The following is a 17,930-nucleotide window of genomic DNA, read 5'->3' on the forward strand; positions in this document are numbered from 1 at the left end:
CAGTGTGATACTGTCAGCAGTTAGAATATCTCAAAGTGTGTTATGGAGGCATCTTCACCCTGTGCAAATGAGGTCAATGATTATGCAGAAATTACACTATAAATATTAATAAGGCATTCTTCGGCACCTGGCTGGATTCTGTACTACCTTACATTGTTTCTCCGTGACTCTGTGGGTCAGCAGGATGTACACTGACCTCAGATCAGTGTTAGTGTTAGTAGTGATGTTGCAATGGGTGAGATTGGGGTTCAGGTGAATGCGAGTGCAGAGAAACTGACCCTCTGCACAGTGCTGAGCGGCCAATCCGTATAGTTCAGGATTGGTTGTGAATAAGGACTGATGGGATTGTCCACTAGTGCATAATTATTAGAAAAAGCTGGAAGAACCAGAGCGAGTGAAGTTCAAAGCATTCTGTAATCAATCTGCTCCCTCTCTACACTCCTCTTCACCACTCATCACTCACTCCCCCGCTATCATGTAGGGGATAATCCGCTTCGCTCCATAGGTTGGCTCCACATTCTTCGTTCTTCCTCCATGCCTGGCCTTAGGCGTGGTGCCAATAGGTTCATGATTATCTGCTCTAGAGAGTCCCATTCTGTCTGAAATACGTTTTTTTTTCCATTACTGTAAAAGCTTACTTGTGTGCATTTGCACATTTGTGCCAGCAATGTGCACAACTAAAAGTACCTTGCATTTATTAGAATGGGTGTCCAAAACATTTAGACATAAAGCTACTAAGCAACACATTCATAACCATGTCAGCGTAGCTAGAACACAACTTGGGGATGACCTGTAAGAAGTTGTAAGGTGTTATCCTGTGAGTGAGGTTAAACACATGCCTGTGTGCTCATGGCAGGACAAGGTTGATGCCAGATGAATGAGACATGCCATTTATAAAGTTATGTCCTCCATCCACAGTGATCAGAACACGTGATCAGAAAAGTGACTCACAAGTAATCTCACATCTACATCCAATGCAGAAGGCACCACACACATCACACACGTCTGTGCCACAAGATGCCATAGCAACCATCCAGCAACACATTTGTAACCACCTATTAAGTAGCTAGCAACCCCATAACATCCACCTTGTATACCATAAAATCCACCTAGCTACTGTAGTGACCATTGAAGTGTAGGATAAAGGTATGTTACCTCTGTAGATAAGTAGTCTCTCTCTCTCTCTCTCTCTCTGTCTCTCTCTTCCTCTTTCTTATTAAACACACACACATGCACACACACACACACACACACACTGTGTTTAAGTAAACAGGAGATTACAAAGTGCCCAATCCAGTCTTCCATAAAAATTAAGAAGGTAATTACAAATTACACTCCTGCTGAAACACATTTTGCATTTTGAAATTAGATTGGAACCCCCACTATGGTAACCCATACTCAATCAAAAATCAATTTACAAACCAGGAAGGGACATTGAAAAATGTGCCATGAAACTCTTATTAAACTCCACTCCATAAACACACAGCTCTCAGCTGCTGCACAGCTGCCCAGTTCTGTAACCACTCTTGACCAACCATATCAAAAACACAAAAGGACAAAGACCTGTGCCTTGTTATGTACAGCATTTATTTTATTTCTGTCAGATTAGAGGTTAATGCTAGCTGTTATTGATGGAGAAAAAGTGATGGTTTGGCTGTGAAAAATACCACAGGAATTAATAGGATGCAAGAGTTTGTACACCATTTTTATTTACAAACATTTAGTACAATTGCATTAGTAACACCCGACCAACCACAGCACAAGTGCAGCAACCACCTGTGGCACCCAGTACAATTAAGCTGAAATACCATAGAAACCTCCTAGCAACCACCTAGCAACTCTCAGGCAGCCACTGAAAAAACTCCACAGAAACATCATGAGATTTCAAAGTAACTACCTTATTCGTCTTAGGATTAATGGTGTTATGGGAGATTAGAAGAGTGTTATCCTGAGAGCTACAAGTGTATTTTCTCCCTGAAAATGTTGGTTCTGTCATATAAAGCTTTTTCAACAGACGTCCACAAAACAGTGGAATTGAACTGGGTACAAACGTTTGTGCACTCAACCAAGTGCACCACAGCAACCACTTAGCAACGCCTTAGCAACCACCTGAAACACCACATAGAGTCTAGCTGTGATACCACAGCCACCACTTAGCAAACATCTAGCAACACTTCTGCAACTTCTCCATAGGAGATGCCTATCTTTGTGATTTAGGCTTGTGCCTGAAGTAATTCGGTATCTGACCGAATCAGACCATTTTTTAACCATAGGAATTTATGGGGAGAACATTTCTGTGCAGCTCTTTTATATTAACAGTAATACAAATATAACAGAAATATTCAAGAGGACAAATCAAGCACTTAGCAACACCTATACAACTACCTGAGGCACACATACAGTAGAATCCAGCTAGCAACCAGTGAAAAACTGCACAGAAGCCACCTGGGATACCGAAGTAGCTGCCTTATTAAGCTTAAGTTTGGACAGTGCTATAACTACTACTACTATCAATAATAATAACGCAGAGGAAGCAGGTTTATTAGTCTTATGGAAATTGGAGTGCCATCTCGAGAGCTACAAGTGTCTTCTCTCATCCTCAGTGAGGAGTAATTAAATCCAGTGCTGGTCGAATGTTAATGCAGAAGGAACAGTGATATGATTGTATGAAGCAATTGCTTTCCAATACAACTATTAGCCTGCATCTGATTTATTGCTAATGCTAATTGAGGGCTAATTGGGGTCTGTTTGGGCAAGCTGTGCCTGTCGGCCTGTCTTGACCTGATTGTCTTGTGGCAGGGAAAGTTCGCTAAAGTCTCTAAAGTAGATGAAACTGTCAAGGTGCATCATGTGGCTCAGCTGTGTCCTTCATGGTCGAAAGCCAGCGAATCAGTCACTCTCTCAAGAGTATAGAGGAGGAATCAGAGACAGCACGCTGCACAGCTTAGTGGTGGCCGTCACGCTGTGTGTGTGTGTGTGTGTGTGTGTGTGTGCCTGTGTGTTTTGAGAATAGGCTGATGCAGGGATTTCTAAGTATGGATGCACACAGTTGAATAAATGGGTGATAATCATGCTCTAACATCAACAGAGACATGCAGAGTTTAAAAAGAAACTGGCATTGTTATATTTTGTTGCTCTGAAATATAATGCGATATGAAAAAACACAGGAATTTCTTCTGAAATCAATAATTCAGCATGTCCCTTGATATGATATTGACATGGTTTTAATAATGCCCTTTGTGTTGGGCTGGACAGTTATTCAGTATCAATATACAGTATAATGCAAAAATGAGCCGCTTGCCTGACTTGCGCTTGGTGATGTAAAGCTTGGATGGAGCTGCTCGAGCACAGATACCCATTCCCTGAAGCACTTTAAACTCTACTGTTCTTGAACTAATCTAAAGCCACGTGAAGTTAGGAGGTCTGTAGTGACTGACTGCAGAAAGTTGGAGATGCCTGAACACAATGCACCTCAGCATCCACTGACCCCTCTGTTATTTTACATTGGCAGAGCGAGTTGCTTTCCTTCCCAGTTGCTTGCACTTAGTTATAAAATCACTGACAGTTGACTGTGGAATATTGAGTAGTGAGGAAATTTCCACACTGGAATTCACTGAGCACATGTACAGAAATATAACCAATAGAATAGGACTCTATGGAGCCGATAACCATGAACCTGTTGGAACCATGCTAAATTCCAGACATAATCAGCTTAGAAGGGTATGCAGCCCCCCAGCCTAGAGCTGTGGAGCGGTGGAACTGTGTTCTCTGGAATGACAGTACTCTATCCAATAATTGGAGGATGAGGTGAGGAGCTCATTATCCAACACTGAATGCAATCAAATCATCAAAGCAATGTCCCAGAATCAGTTAATGGATAGTACAGTTAATATCAAAAGCCCTGGTAAAATCTCTAATTTCAAATATACAATGCCGGGACATCCACCTGAGAGGTACTACATATAATTTACTTGTAATGCCATAGCAACCACTGGTAACCTCCTAGCAGCCACTAAGCAATTCCATTGTAAAACACACACACACACACAGATACACAGACACACAGGCAAAGACATTTGGACACATAGGGCATCACTCTCTCTCTCTCCCTCCTTTCTCTGTACAATGACAGGACAAACACTGGCTTTAGCATTTAGACAGCAGCTTACAGAAGTTCTGTGCCCTACTCGTCTTTTCCTCTAAAACCCCCCGTGTGTGAACTGACACTGAGGCATTGTGTAATTGAAGATTTAGCAGAAAAGCAAACACAAACATTTTAAATTATGTATTCAGTTCCGCTCAGTGTGTGAACGGAGCAGCTTTGAGGATCGGACGGCTCTCTCTGAGGCTTTAAGAGCTGATGTGTGTGTGTGTGTGTGTGTGTGTGTTTTTTTTTCCCTTGGTGTTTATTCCAGACTGTCTCCTGCGCTAACTATGGGATGTCGGCCGCTGTCCACATCCCACAGACTGGCAAGCGCTGTCCTGTCTGTCCGCTGGGCTGTTGCCATAGCAACAGGAGATGGGCAGCTGTGATAGGAGACGAGTGTTTTTTTTTTTTTGTGAGTTTTTTTATATGTACGTTGTTGAACTAGTTCTGGAGTCCCTGTGCTTGAACTAAAATGTGTGTATGTGTGTGTGTGTGTGAAGGAGAGAGTTCTGAACGTCTTTAAATATCTGTGATTGGATTCAGTGTGATAGCGCTGCCTCCTTACATTTGCTCTCTTTTTGGCACCTTTCGCAGGTGTGAAAGCTGAGCTCACATGGAAGGGTGGTATGTTGGAGGAGAGATCGGAGGCATCGTTTGAGGACTCTGTTGAGATATTCATTAGTTCTGTGTTTAACCATTTCAGCAACCTATGTTCTGAGCTGTGTTGCCTTTTACTGAGCTGTCCACGGTGCTGGAGAGCACACACAATATTGAGTTAGACACTGCTGTCCATGGTGCTGAACTGCAGGCCTACTGCACTGTGTAAGGAGATGCTATCCATGGCTCTGATAATGCAGAAGCATAGCTCCACATATGTGGTGCTGTCCGTGGTGCTGAACTGGATACGCATGTGTTTGAAAAGGGAAGCTGCTGTCCATGGTTCTGAAACATATACACATGGGTTTGAATGGAGAGCTGCTGTCCATGGTTCTGAACTGGATACACATGCATTTGAAAGGGGCAAAAGCTGCTGTCCATGGTGCTGAACTGCAGGCACACTGCAGTGTATAGTGATTCTGCTATCCATGGTTCTGAATATTGGCTTCATGGCGTTACTGTCCAAGGTTCTGACCCTGAGCCTTATAGGATAAATGCTAAATATTTGTGTAAAACGCTAAAGAGCATTAGTTTTATTATTATTATTATTATTATTATTATTATTATTATTATTATTACATTAATTTTGACTGTTTACTTTAGTATTTGTTTTACTTTTAAAAAGTCAATATTCAATATTGCTGAAACTCATTTTAGCTACTGAGTAGTAAACATCAACTATCAAAATATTAAAAGATATGAAATAATGAAAGAGAGAAAGAAAGAGAGCGAGAGAGAGACATTGAAAATCCATTGAACACTGTCATTGAACAGTGTATATCTCTAGAACACTTCTTTGTATGCAGTTTATGCAGTTTTTTTCCTGCTTCTCCATTACAGAGTGATGTAATCTGTCTCTCGGCTAATTAGAGCTCAAGAGAACAGGAGGAGTGGGAAGAGGAGATGGGAGGGAGAGAGAGAGAAAGAGAGAGAGGTGAGAAGTGAGAGAAGAAAAAAGCATAGAGAGCAACAAAGAGAAAGTGGAAGGAGGAAGTGAAAAAAGGCAGAGTGTGAGAGAAAGAAAGAATGGAAGAGAGAGAGAGAAAGAAAGAGAGAGGTGTGGTGAAATAAAACTTGTTCTGATAAGTAAAGGTGTTTTTTGCATGTGCAAATTAATGTGTGTGTGTGTGTGTGTGTGCATGTGTGTGTGGCAGGCAGTTGGTAATGATGTCAGTGTCACATGCTGAAGTGTTTGGCTGTGAAAAAGCTGCATGGATCTCAGCAAAGCCTGCCCCATCTGCCCTCACACACACACAGACACACACACACACACACACAGACACACAGACACTGGAACAGAACAGCCAGAGTAGGAAAACACAATGCACATACAGTGATAGGAACAATTCAGGTTTGTGAAATTGGTGTGTAGGAGTGTACACAGACATGCCAAATGTCATGGGACAGCAGTATGTAAAGTATGTAATCATGAGGTGTTGCCACAAGGGGATGGCTCGGGAATGCCCAAACCTGTCAAAGTTGTTAGGTGTAATCTTGTGATTAAGGCAGGCTAGGCTGTGAACACTGGCTAGTTTGATCATGGAAAGGTTGTGTAAAGTATCAGCTGGAGTTGGAGCAGGGTCTGCTAGTGGGTATCAGGCATATGGAACATTCTATTTCTGAAGATGTGCAGGAATTTAACATGCCTCTCATGTGAAATGGCCGGGAATATGACATAGAAGACATTGCCACCAACGGTGGAGAAATCATTTAGCAGAAATAATTGTGGTATCTGGTTAAACCAGTCCCCACACACATTTCCTGCAGTGCAGTCAGTGCAGTGTACTTTAGCTTTCGTTAGACATGGAACACAATGCTGGTTACTGCCTGATTATGTGTGCAAACAGGGGGTATAATTATTGTGTGTCTGTGTGTGGACAGATAGAGAGAGAGAGAGAGATAGAGAGAGAGAGAGAGAGAGAGAGAGAGAGAGAGAATAAAGAGATAGAGAGAGAGAGAGAGAGAGAGAGAGAGAGAGAGACAGACAGAGAGAGAGAAAAAGAGTTAAGTCTTTACATATGGCATCTAAGCCAAACTGTAATTGAGGTGTTCCATATTGGACACCCATTGAGCTGTGTGTGTGTGTGTGTGTGTGTGTGGTTTGTGTGTTAATATTTCCACAAGGAGCATCTCATAAAGTCTCAGTGTTTGGCATGGTTTTGGTTAATTAATTGATTTATTAAAGGGATGCTCCAGGGTTTTTCAGCTTAATCTCGATCTGCCGTATCTCTATCATACAGTCCATTGCAACACACGAAGATAAAACAGAACTGAGCCCTGTGACTCAGACTACAGTCAATAGGATATTTCTTTTATCCACAGCCATACATTAAACAACCATAACTTAAAAAATCAAATACCTAACATTATGTATCCCCAATGTCTTTCCCATCAAAACAGCACTGGCTCGTCAAGATATGAACTCTACAAACCTTTGATATCTGGCACCAAGACAGTAGCAGCAGATCCTTTAAGTTCCAAGGTGTGGTCTCCAAGGCCAACATTGGGTGTCCATCACCCTGTCATCATTGTAGAACACTCTGCTCTGACCCAGGAGTCTAGCCATCACAGTCTGGGTCTTTTCAAAAGTGGTCATATCCTTTCATATCATGCTTCCAGCACATCAACTTCAAGAGCTGATTGTTCACTTGCTGCCTAATACACAAATCCCACCTCATAACAACTGGCATTATGACTGTTTAATCAGTATTGTTCACTTCTCCTGTCTGTTTTTTCATTGTTATGGCAAATCGCTCTGAGTCTCCTGAGTTCTAATCAGTTCCACTTGTGTCTTATTAAGTTTGTGTACATAACAGTGTCTGTTTTTGCTTAAATTTTTGCACAATATTGTGAACTTCCTGTGTTGCATAAATTACCTAATGTGTGTGTCCAAATGACCTAATGCTATAAGAAGCTTTTTTTTTTGGTAATTGACTGCACACTTGAGATAAAACTGGTAGAGATGAAGCTGAACGCAGAAATACTGGAGTGTTCCTTTAACTGGAGCAGATGAAGTAATCAGTTTAGTTAAAGCTTCAGAGTTTTTCTCTAAAGCATGACGTTTGTTACTAAACTCCAAATGGACATTTTGATAGCATGGTGAGAAAGAGCTGTTTGTGTGTGTATGTGTGTGTGTCTTGCACTGCGCTGGTCTTGTTCTTTACACTGTTTCTCAAATGCGCTCTTCTACACTCCCACACAACCAGCTGTCACACTCCTCTCTCTGGTTCTTTCTATGAATCTAACATATATCAGGATCTTTCTAGCTGTCTATTTATCTATATGTCTATCTCTTTGTCTATATTCCTATCTACCTATCTACCTATCAACCTAAGTACCTACCTACTTTCCTACCTACCTATCTATTTCCAGAAAGGAAGTTTCATCTTTCCTTTTACCTCAGTTGTTGGGTGTATCAGATTTCCCCATTTTCCCCCTTGATAATCTAATTAGATGGCTTTGTAATGGAATGTTTCTCGCTCTATCCCCCACACCTCATTCTCTCTCTCTTTATTTTCTCTCTCTCTCTGCTATTGGATTTCCATAAAGTCAGTTAAGTCCAGGAACTCCTTCCTTCATAATGACCCCTAATGTGCAGCTAGGTGGACTGACAGAAAAATAACAAGGAAAAACCCAGCAGTAAGCAGAAGCTCTTCCTATATTATATGGAAAGAAAGAGAAAAAGAGAAAGAAAGAATGAGGGAGAGATTTTTTTTCACTGGGGAAATTTAAGACTAGCCTATATTGTATTATTGTTTCAGTGCCCTGTATTAAAACTGTAATCAGACTCCCTGAGGTGGCGAGAGAGACAGAGAGGGAGAGAGTCCAAAACACAATAATACTGTAAAAAAGAGACCATTAAGGCAGAGCATCAAGTTAATATAAGAAAAAAATGGTAGAAAATGTTGATGGACATATTTCTGAGATGTTTTCTCTTATAGAAGCTCCACCCACCAATGTGTAAATGGGTGTAAAATTATACTTTATGTTTAATAAAACTGAACAGTTTATTAATAAGGATACTATATAACAGTCAGATGTTCCACAAAGACATGGGCAGAGAAAACCAAAACATGGGTCAACACCAGCAATCAAATAAAATGCTCGAAAACAGAGAGACAAAACCCAAAACAGCAAACACAAATAGAAAAACACAAGATAACAAAAAACACAGAGAATAAACCTAAGAGAGAGAAAAAATACACAGAAAGAAAATAAGACACATGTGTTGTAATTGTGATGTGCTGTAATTTTGAAACAATTTGATTAAATGCTCTGAAGGCCTTGATGAAGGCAGAGGGAGAGCTCAGGCATGTGAAAGTGTTGAATAAGGAAGACTTATCTTACAGAGGACTGGTGTAAAGTCAATTTAGATTAAACTATATAAATAACTTTATATGTATGTTTTTTGTTGGGTGTCAACAATTTTACAATTAATGCTTTTCAAAGTGGTTAAACAATCACTTTAGCAATAATGCAATAATTATAAATAATACAGATATTTTATATATTTATATTTGTGTTTTTCTGTACTTGTGCCAGTGTCAGTTTCAGCATTACTTCTAATGAAAGAGAGACAGAGGGTGAGAAAAGGACTAGATGAAAATAAATGAAGGGGGGAACTGAGTAATAGAGGAAGTGAGTTTTTTTTAGCATAGATATAGGAAAGAATGATTGGATGTAAAGACTACTGGGAAAGACTGGGTGTGTACTTTCATACCCACAAATGTGAGTCAGAGACTGCCTGGAGCTGTATTAATTCTGCAGTTACACAACACACACACACACACACACACTTCTCCTCAGCTCCATTTGTTTTCATCTTGAGTGCTCTAATTGAGTGGCCTCCCGTCTCAGTTAAAGATGATCTCTGGAAAAATGTAGAGCGAGAGAGAGAGAGAGAGAGAGAGAGAGAGAGAGAGAGAGAGAGAGAGAGTAATTCAGATAACAGTGATGTGTCCATTAATGTTAGTAAATGACTGGGAGAGGTATTAAACAATGATCTAATGTTGCGTTACTCAATATTAATTTTCGCATAAAGGGTGAAAAGGCCATTTTATAGACATGAATGATATTACATCATTTTACTCACTCCATCTCTCTCTCTTTCCCTTTTTTCTGTCTATCCTTCTCTCTCTTTTCATTTTGTCAATGACTTGAACTTGCCTTCTTGAACATCTCTACTCACATTATAACACAAAATAATATTTAGAGTGCATTCAGCCCTAATGAGAAGCTGCCTTACCCATGCGATATGTGTGTAGGGGCCTCCTGCTTTGAATATGGATGTAATAATTTTTGCCAGAGTGACTTGTCTGTTCGCATGGACAATTCTAACCAGAAACTGCTGGCCACAATCATTACCACCCACTTCACTGTCCACGATCAGGCCTTGCTTGTATCCAATAACTCATGTTGTCTTTTCATGCTGGCCAGTGTTTAACCTCACTCTAATGCAATGTCTGCCATCTTGTTTGCACTTGTGCAGTAGGGGAAAATAGTGTTACGAACTTGGGTTACCCACCAAACAAAACCACAGAAATATCTGCATGTCACTACACCCCTTTAAATATCTCTTTATAACCCCTATACAACATGTGAATATTGAAAAAAAGTTCTGAGGGGTGGTGTACATTAGCAGATGGAGCTTCCAGAATTGAGACATGGGATTGTGCAGTGTTAAAAGTATTACGGCAGCCAGCCAGTAGAGACTACAAAAGAGGTTTTGACTTCAATTTTCAATCGCTATTGTCCTTCCCAGTCTATGGTAGCAACTGGCAGGAACGATAAGACAATTTACGGCTTTTTGTAATGCTGAATCAGTTAAACATGATAGACTTTGCTCTTGTGCAATCGAATGACTTTTTTTTGCCCCCCCCCCCAAAAAAAAAAAAAAACAATAAAAAAAACCACACATAATATAACTAAATGAATGTTACCTTTAGTTAATGCTGCGTGAAGACTGTCTACCTAACAACCTAACTGTAGCAGTGGAGGAAAAAAAATTAGGGTCGAGCAAGGATATGCCTGCAGACAAAACAATGGAAAGTGTGTGTGCCTGTTTGTTTGTCTGTCTCTCTCTCTCTCTTCCTCTCTGTCTCGTGTAATTAATTGGTTTGTGTGTTGTGCTCTGAATGATGGCGAACATATGGTTCTCTATCAGAATCCTGTTTGACATTTGCTCTGCTGTCACGGACTCGGCAGTATAATTGTTTTGCGATTGTTTTTCCTGCTGTGGCTGCTGTGGCAATTACACCCTTCAGCCCAGACATGGGAGCTGAGCGTTAGATCAGCTGCACCGGCTGTAGGAGAGGCAGGTTAGTCTTATAAATGTGTGTGTGTGTGTGTGTGTGTGTGTGTGTGTGTGTGAGAGAGAAAGAGAGAGAGAGCTTGAGAAAAAGAGGGTTGGCACTAAGTGTGGGCGATATGGTGAAGTGTTATCATGATATCATGACACTTTAAGACATTTTCATTATGCACATTTTTTATATTAATTTATCGGCATATAGAAAAATACACCAGTACAGGCAAAATTTTATAACTGCTATCTAAATACTTTGGGTTTAGGCGGTCACGCTGATATGTTCTCTCGTTTTGCTCTGTCAGAGGTGAGGATGAATCAGTGAGCAAGCCATAACATCTAAGGACCTATCGTACACCCTGCAATTCCAACGTTAACATCAACAATAAACAGAATACAAAATAAAATGACATTGCTGTTCCTGTATATTACCTGCTGGCGCACCTTCACAGAGTGAACAGGCAGGTCAGTTTCCTCTGCTGAGACGCGTTTCCACTACTATACATATAATCCCATTTACACATTGTATAGCTTTAAAATCTTATTCACCAATGATTTTGCCTGCTTTTCTAGATCAGATTAGATCAGAATGATGCGTCTGTAAGAGTGAAATTGAGTTGTTTAGGCTTAAGTCTGTGTTTTTACTTTTTATGAGGGCTGATTTCATGCAGAATGCTGTGCAAAGGCTTTATACTCCTAAATAATTCACTAAGCTGAATTATGAAAAGAGAATGATGGGCTTTGAGTGTTTGGAATCTAATTATGAATTTATTTAGATTTCAATATTGATTGAGTAATTTCCCCATATGCAGCCTTCTGCTTCAGAGAACATCCAACTTTTACAACAGGAGGACAAAATATTTATAGTGTATCTTTATAAAGTGTTTAGCCAATGAGCTGCCAGAATTACTTCAGTGATCCAGGTCTGTACCATTAGGGGCTATATTTGCATTATGCACGCATGTTGACTCTGGGTGTGTTTGTGATATTTCTAGGCTGAAAGAGGAAAAATGCAGTATTTCTACTAAATGTATAATTTATGTCAATAAACAAATCAACAATTTCAGATGCTGTTAGAAGCAAAAGTAATATTTACACTGTATGGAGAAAACTATACTTACAAGGGATTTTATGGCATCCCATTACAAATCCACTGGCATTAATATAGAGTTGTTTACCTGTTTTGGAGTGTGTTTTTGGAAACTTTGGCCTAGAAACAGAAAATAAAAAGGGAGCATACAATTGTCCAGAATGTCTTGGTAGGCATTAATGCTGAGGTATTAACAATGCCCTTCACTAGAATTAAAGAGCTACTTAGAGCCTTATAGTGAATGCTGTAGACAATCAATTAGAGTTTGACAAGAATGTGACCAATTGGTTTTAAATAAACTTGAGCAATCAGATGATGAGGAAACTTTGAGTTTATTTGAGTCTGGAAATAATCCGATTTTTACTTTGCAACCAGAACGTAATCACACTCACTGTAAGCCTGAAAAAATGTGCCCAAAGTGTTGAAATGCCATCCTTTGGGTGTTGTGTGTTAAATGCTGCTCATTTATTTCCGATACCAACGTCTGTTTTCATGCATGCACAGACAACTTCCACCGATAACTCTGGTTAAGGGTATACATGCACTGATAAGTTCAGTTACTATATATATTATTTTTATTTTAAGATTGATTCTTATTGCATAAAAGCCTGTTTACTCAAGTAGTCATGTAAACAGTGTGCTCCGATTTCGTAGATCAAAGTATACTTTTTTTATACAACTATGTGAATAATCAGATAACTGCAGTAATCTGTTTATGAATGTGAATGTAATCCCCCTCAGTATCATTTATTATTGCCAGGTCATTGGCTGTGGTAGTAATATTTTAGGATAAAATGAGGATTTGGGCAGTTTAAAGCAGTTTTTCTGTTCTGTTGAGTCACATGAAGTGCTGTTTATATTTGGCCACCAATCAGCTTCCATTCCAGTTAAAGCACAGTGCTGGGATTTGAAACAGATGGATTTTGGAGTCTGGAGCTGGACAGTTTGATGGGGTGATGATGGAGTTGTCATACTTTGTTGCCTTTCACTGTACTGTGCTTTTGTTGTTCTGTTGTTGCCTAGCTACATTGCTATTTTGAGTACTGATATATTTTTTTGTGATCAAGTATTTTAAGTACTGATATTTGATGTTTAAAGTAAAAGGAGCATATGACCCTATGTATATTATTTTTATATTTTTTATTATTAGATTTTTATTTTTTCTGTCTTTTTATTTCTCACACTTTTATTCAGTTTACTGTAACAATAGAAACATACGTGTAAATCATATACAAGACAACCAATAATATGAAACAAAACAACACTAAAACAAACAAACAAACAAGCAAATCAATATTGTTAAGCATTTAAGTATCTCTCTCTCTCTCTCTCTCTTTTCTTTCCGTTGCCTCTCTTACCCCTTCGCTTGCTTGCTCACTTCTACACTTGCTCACATTGACATTAATTACAGCAAAGGCCATATCAGGTCACCAAGACACTTCTTTCTCTTGTTTATTGTGTTCATTAAATTATTCATCGGCTATGTGCACCTTTCATACTCCGGCTGTATTTCAGGTCTGGCATAAAGGTTAAATAATAATAAAGAGTAAACAGGACTGATTACACGGCCTTGACTTTTCCTCACATCTTTAACTTATCTAATAACATAATTAACTTATTTAATAACAAACCACTCTCTTTCTCTCTCTCTTTCTCTCTCTCTCTCTCTCTCTTTCTCCCTCTCTCTCTTTCTCTCACAATAAAAGCTTATTTACCTTCCTCCTCTGTGTGAAATCTCAATGCTCTGGAACATCACTGGCTGCTTTCTGCAGGCTTCTTTGAATAATTAATCATTCTTAATCGATGACTAGGTTGCCAGGTGCCTGTTTGCTGCTGTAATGTGTAAGTGCAGCAAAATGCGAGTAGAGCAACACGGCTCAAATTTACTCGTCATCACCTCCTGCCCTCAACCTCCCTAAATTACCCCTTAAAATTGACCTAAATGTAGGTATCAATCAGAAAAAATAAAAAGAGTTAAAATAAAATAAAGTAAAAAATGTTTTGCACATGTTGTTTAATATATTGTATAAATACATGTTAATAATCTCTGTACCAGTATTACTTTGAATATATTTAATATATTGTATTTTATAGAACCAAACAGTTCTATGTAGTTAAATTATATACCTAATTATGCCTAATTAATTTAAAAAATGTTCTAAACTAAAAGTTTAGTAAAGTGCTTGTTAGTCGGTGTACATGTAATTCGAGGCAATTAAATATTTAATTACATACATGTAAATGCACACATATTTACAGACTTACAGTCGTATAGACTGCTTCTCTACAGGAGTAAATCTGCAGTCTATAAAGCAGTGTAGATTTTTGAACAGATGTATGAATATATGTAATGAATGATTATGTAGATGGAGGGCTGTCTGAGATTCAGCAGCGTTCCCTCAAAGGTTCTGCAGGCTATAAGTGTGTTTATTATTCATATTTTTTAAATACATTAACATGTGCCTTGTATCTAAATGAGCGTGTGCTTATTTAAGAGGGTGTTTATTAGATGGCGGTTTGATTGGCAGTTTGTTCCCGTCACATTTGGTCTGTTTAACACTGTGATTCAGTGAGAAGTCTGGCATTTTTCTCATCATCTAGCCTCCCTCTTTCTGTCTCTCTCTCTCTCAAACACTCTCTTTCTTAAATTTTATCCTTCCATTTCTTGGCTGAGGTTCACTTGTTAAAAGTCTTATATAATGACATGCAGTCTTTCTTAAGAACGCTAACGTGGTTATGTGATATTATAACAGCGTGTTCAGTCTTTCTCTGTGCTAGCTGACCTTTGAGTGTAGTCTGGGTCTGTGTTTTGCCTTTTGTTTTGCCCCTGATGGGACTGTGGAGCAATGCTGTTTCCTGAAATGATGGAGTGTGTGTATGTGTGTGTTTAAGTGGCCAGTCAGTAAACGAAGGAATGGTAGGGGTTTCTAATAAAGAGGTCAGTCAATTGGTAGAAGCTTAAGTTATATAAGGGTTTCTAATAAAGTGGCGAATGCATGGTAGTACAAATTGGTAAGTATTTTTTTAAGTGGCCATTAACTGGAAGCATGAGTTAGTAGGGGTTTCTAATAAAGTGTCCATTCATTGGAATGTTGCAGGAGGTTTTAATAAAGTGGCCAATGAGTGGTAGTACAAATTGGTAGGAATATCAAATAAAGAGTCCAGTAAATGAAGGCTTAAGGAAATAGGTGTTTCTAATAAAGTGGCCATTAATTGGAAGCACAAGTTGGCAGGACCTTTTTATAAAGTGGCCATTGAGTGGAAGTTCAAGGTAGGTTGGTAGGTAGGTAGGGGTTTCTAATAAAGTGGCCAGTTTGTTTGGTAAGTGGCTCTAATGTGGATTTGCATGGTTGAGAGAAGAGTTGTTGCTTGTTTAAAGACTTTGGTTCTGTGTGTGTGTGTGTGTGTGTGTGTGTGTGTGTGTGTGCCCAGTTGCTGCCAACCGTCTGTGGTGCCAGGGTATTGGTATCCGTGGTTACGGGCGCCAGTCCTCTGATTAGCATGATCTCAGTAGGCTGGAGTATTACACTGCCACCTGGACACACACACACACACATACACAAACACACACACATCAATCACAACAGGCAGTGTGTGTCATCTGGCTGATCTGAGCTGTTTCATGTGCTGCTCTCTGGCTGTTATGGTCTTTTCTTTCAGAGAGATCTTCTCTGTAGGACCACACTCAGGTTAGGTAGACATAAATAAACAAATAAAGATCATTAAAAAAAAACACAGTGTTACAGCATGGAACAGCTTGGAAAAGCCCAGACCTGTACAAGTTGTAAGGTTTTATCTTGTGAGTGAGCGAGTTTGAGCGAGACCTGATTTGCAGTTCTATATGTATGTGTGTGTGCTGTTTGGTTACTGTCATTGGAAATGTAATGTGGATTGTGTGTGTGTGTGTGTGTGTGTTAAACCTGAGCTCCTTTAAATTCAAGAGCTTTTTAAGTTTGTTTATGCAAATTACTTAAATGGCATCTCATAGAGAAACAAATCGTCATGAGTAGCAGGAGTAGTATCTGCTCAGATGAAGAAGTTGAACAACAGCAAAAACGTCAGTTTTCCTCTCGGAAATCCAGTTGAAGTGGTTTGTTCTTGCAGTAATAGCCCATTAAACTAATGAGTCATGTTTGACTCACAACTCACTGTAACCAGTTTCAGGATTGTTATTGTGTTTTTATTTTTGCCTGTGTCTATTGGCAGCAGTATGTCATCATCAATAGATTACTGTATGCCAATGAATATTAAATATAAAAAACATGTCTTCTTATGTGAGTTTTGAGTTTCTGGCTCCTGAATGCTAAAAATAATAGTGTACAGTGTCATCATCATCAATTAGACCTATACTTCGGTAATCACACTTGTGCTGGCCACAAATGAAATTAAGCCTTTGCTTTTAAATAGTGTCAAAGAGCTTATAAAATAGCAGGATTCATTATGGATCATTACATATACTTTACTTTAAATGTACCAAGTAATCATGCAAGAAAAGAAGTATACAGAAGTCCTGTATAGAAGAAAAAGATGCATCAAGATGCATCAATAACTGTTTTATAAGCGCATCACAGACCTCTGAATTGTAATCGGTTGAATCTTAAGGTGCCTAAAAATTCCCACCCGTAATGTTTCATAACTGAGTGTTGTGTTCTAAGATTTTGCCTAAGTATACTAAAAAACGCTTCACTGCCATGTAAAATACTGTATGTGTGTGGGGCCTTTGGCACTGAATGTGGATCTGATTTCTTCCAGTTGTCTCTTTAAGGCTGGTGTGTGACGTGGTAATGATGTCAATATTGGATGAATGGAAATCCCTGAGCGCTTTTTTTTTTCTTCAAAACACTGAATCCAAATGGCTGTTGAAGCACACCGATATGACAAAAAGAATCAGTTTATGAATTAAATGCTTCCCTATTTGATGTAATTAGTCTATTCATGTAGTGAATGCAGCTCATTCAAGCCTAAATGAGATTCAATTATTTAATCAGGGCTTGAAAAGGATGAAATAAATAACACAAACAACTCTGGAGAAATGCTGCTTATTCTTAAATGAATAAACACAAATATGGATAAATGACAGTTGCCAGCCTGTCCTGCTGTCAGAATTTCAATCATTCTTCCAAACAGGCATTTTTTCACCTCACACACACGCACACACACACACACACACACACAGATGGCATAGAGGTCGAAGCGCTTTAATGAATTTTCAAAGGGGGCAGGATTGGCAATATTAAAAGGGAAGACTAACCTTCAACTATTCTGACATTATGCCACACACACGCACATACACACACTCACTCAGTTATTGAAGCCCACTGTCTGTGTCCATGTCTAGTCTTTCAGTCTAGCATGCACTCTGGTAGGCTGCCCAGTTTGCCCCTAGTGCAGACTAGGGGCAGTTATGTGTGTGTGTGTGTGTGTGTGTGTGTGTGTGTTATGCAAATAGCAATTAATGCCGCCTGCAGGCCATAAGAGTCAAAGATCAGTTTTAATGATCAGTACATATGGGTCAGAACACAGACAATTCCATCTGCTGTAGGTGAACACAAACACACACAAACACAAAAACATGCATTACACGTGTAATCGCTCTTTACTTACATTATCTATTTTCAACAATATATCATCACAATTAAAACAATGGAAAAACAGATTTCCTTTTTTGTAATTTAAATCATATCTTTCTTACTACTCTTACTTCTCATACACATTTGCTGTGGAGAGAGAGAAAG

At 39.1% G+C, this 17,930-nt stretch overlaps 1 protein-coding gene across 34 annotated transcripts in view; it reads left to right on the forward strand.

Moving 5' to 3' along the window:
• Nucleotides 1–17,930, forward strand: part of LOC103034479 (protein tyrosine phosphatase receptor type D) — a 535,243-nt gene that overhangs the window by 107,834 nt on the left and 409,479 nt on the right. The gene's annotated exons all lie outside the window — the stretch shown is intronic.

The sequence above is a fragment of the Astyanax mexicanus genome, chromosome 25, assembly GCF_023375975.1.
Source record: "Astyanax mexicanus isolate ESR-SI-001 chromosome 25, AstMex3_surface, whole genome shotgun sequence".
Classification (NCBI taxonomy): domain Eukaryota; kingdom Metazoa; phylum Chordata; class Actinopteri; order Characiformes; family Acestrorhamphidae; genus Astyanax; species Astyanax mexicanus.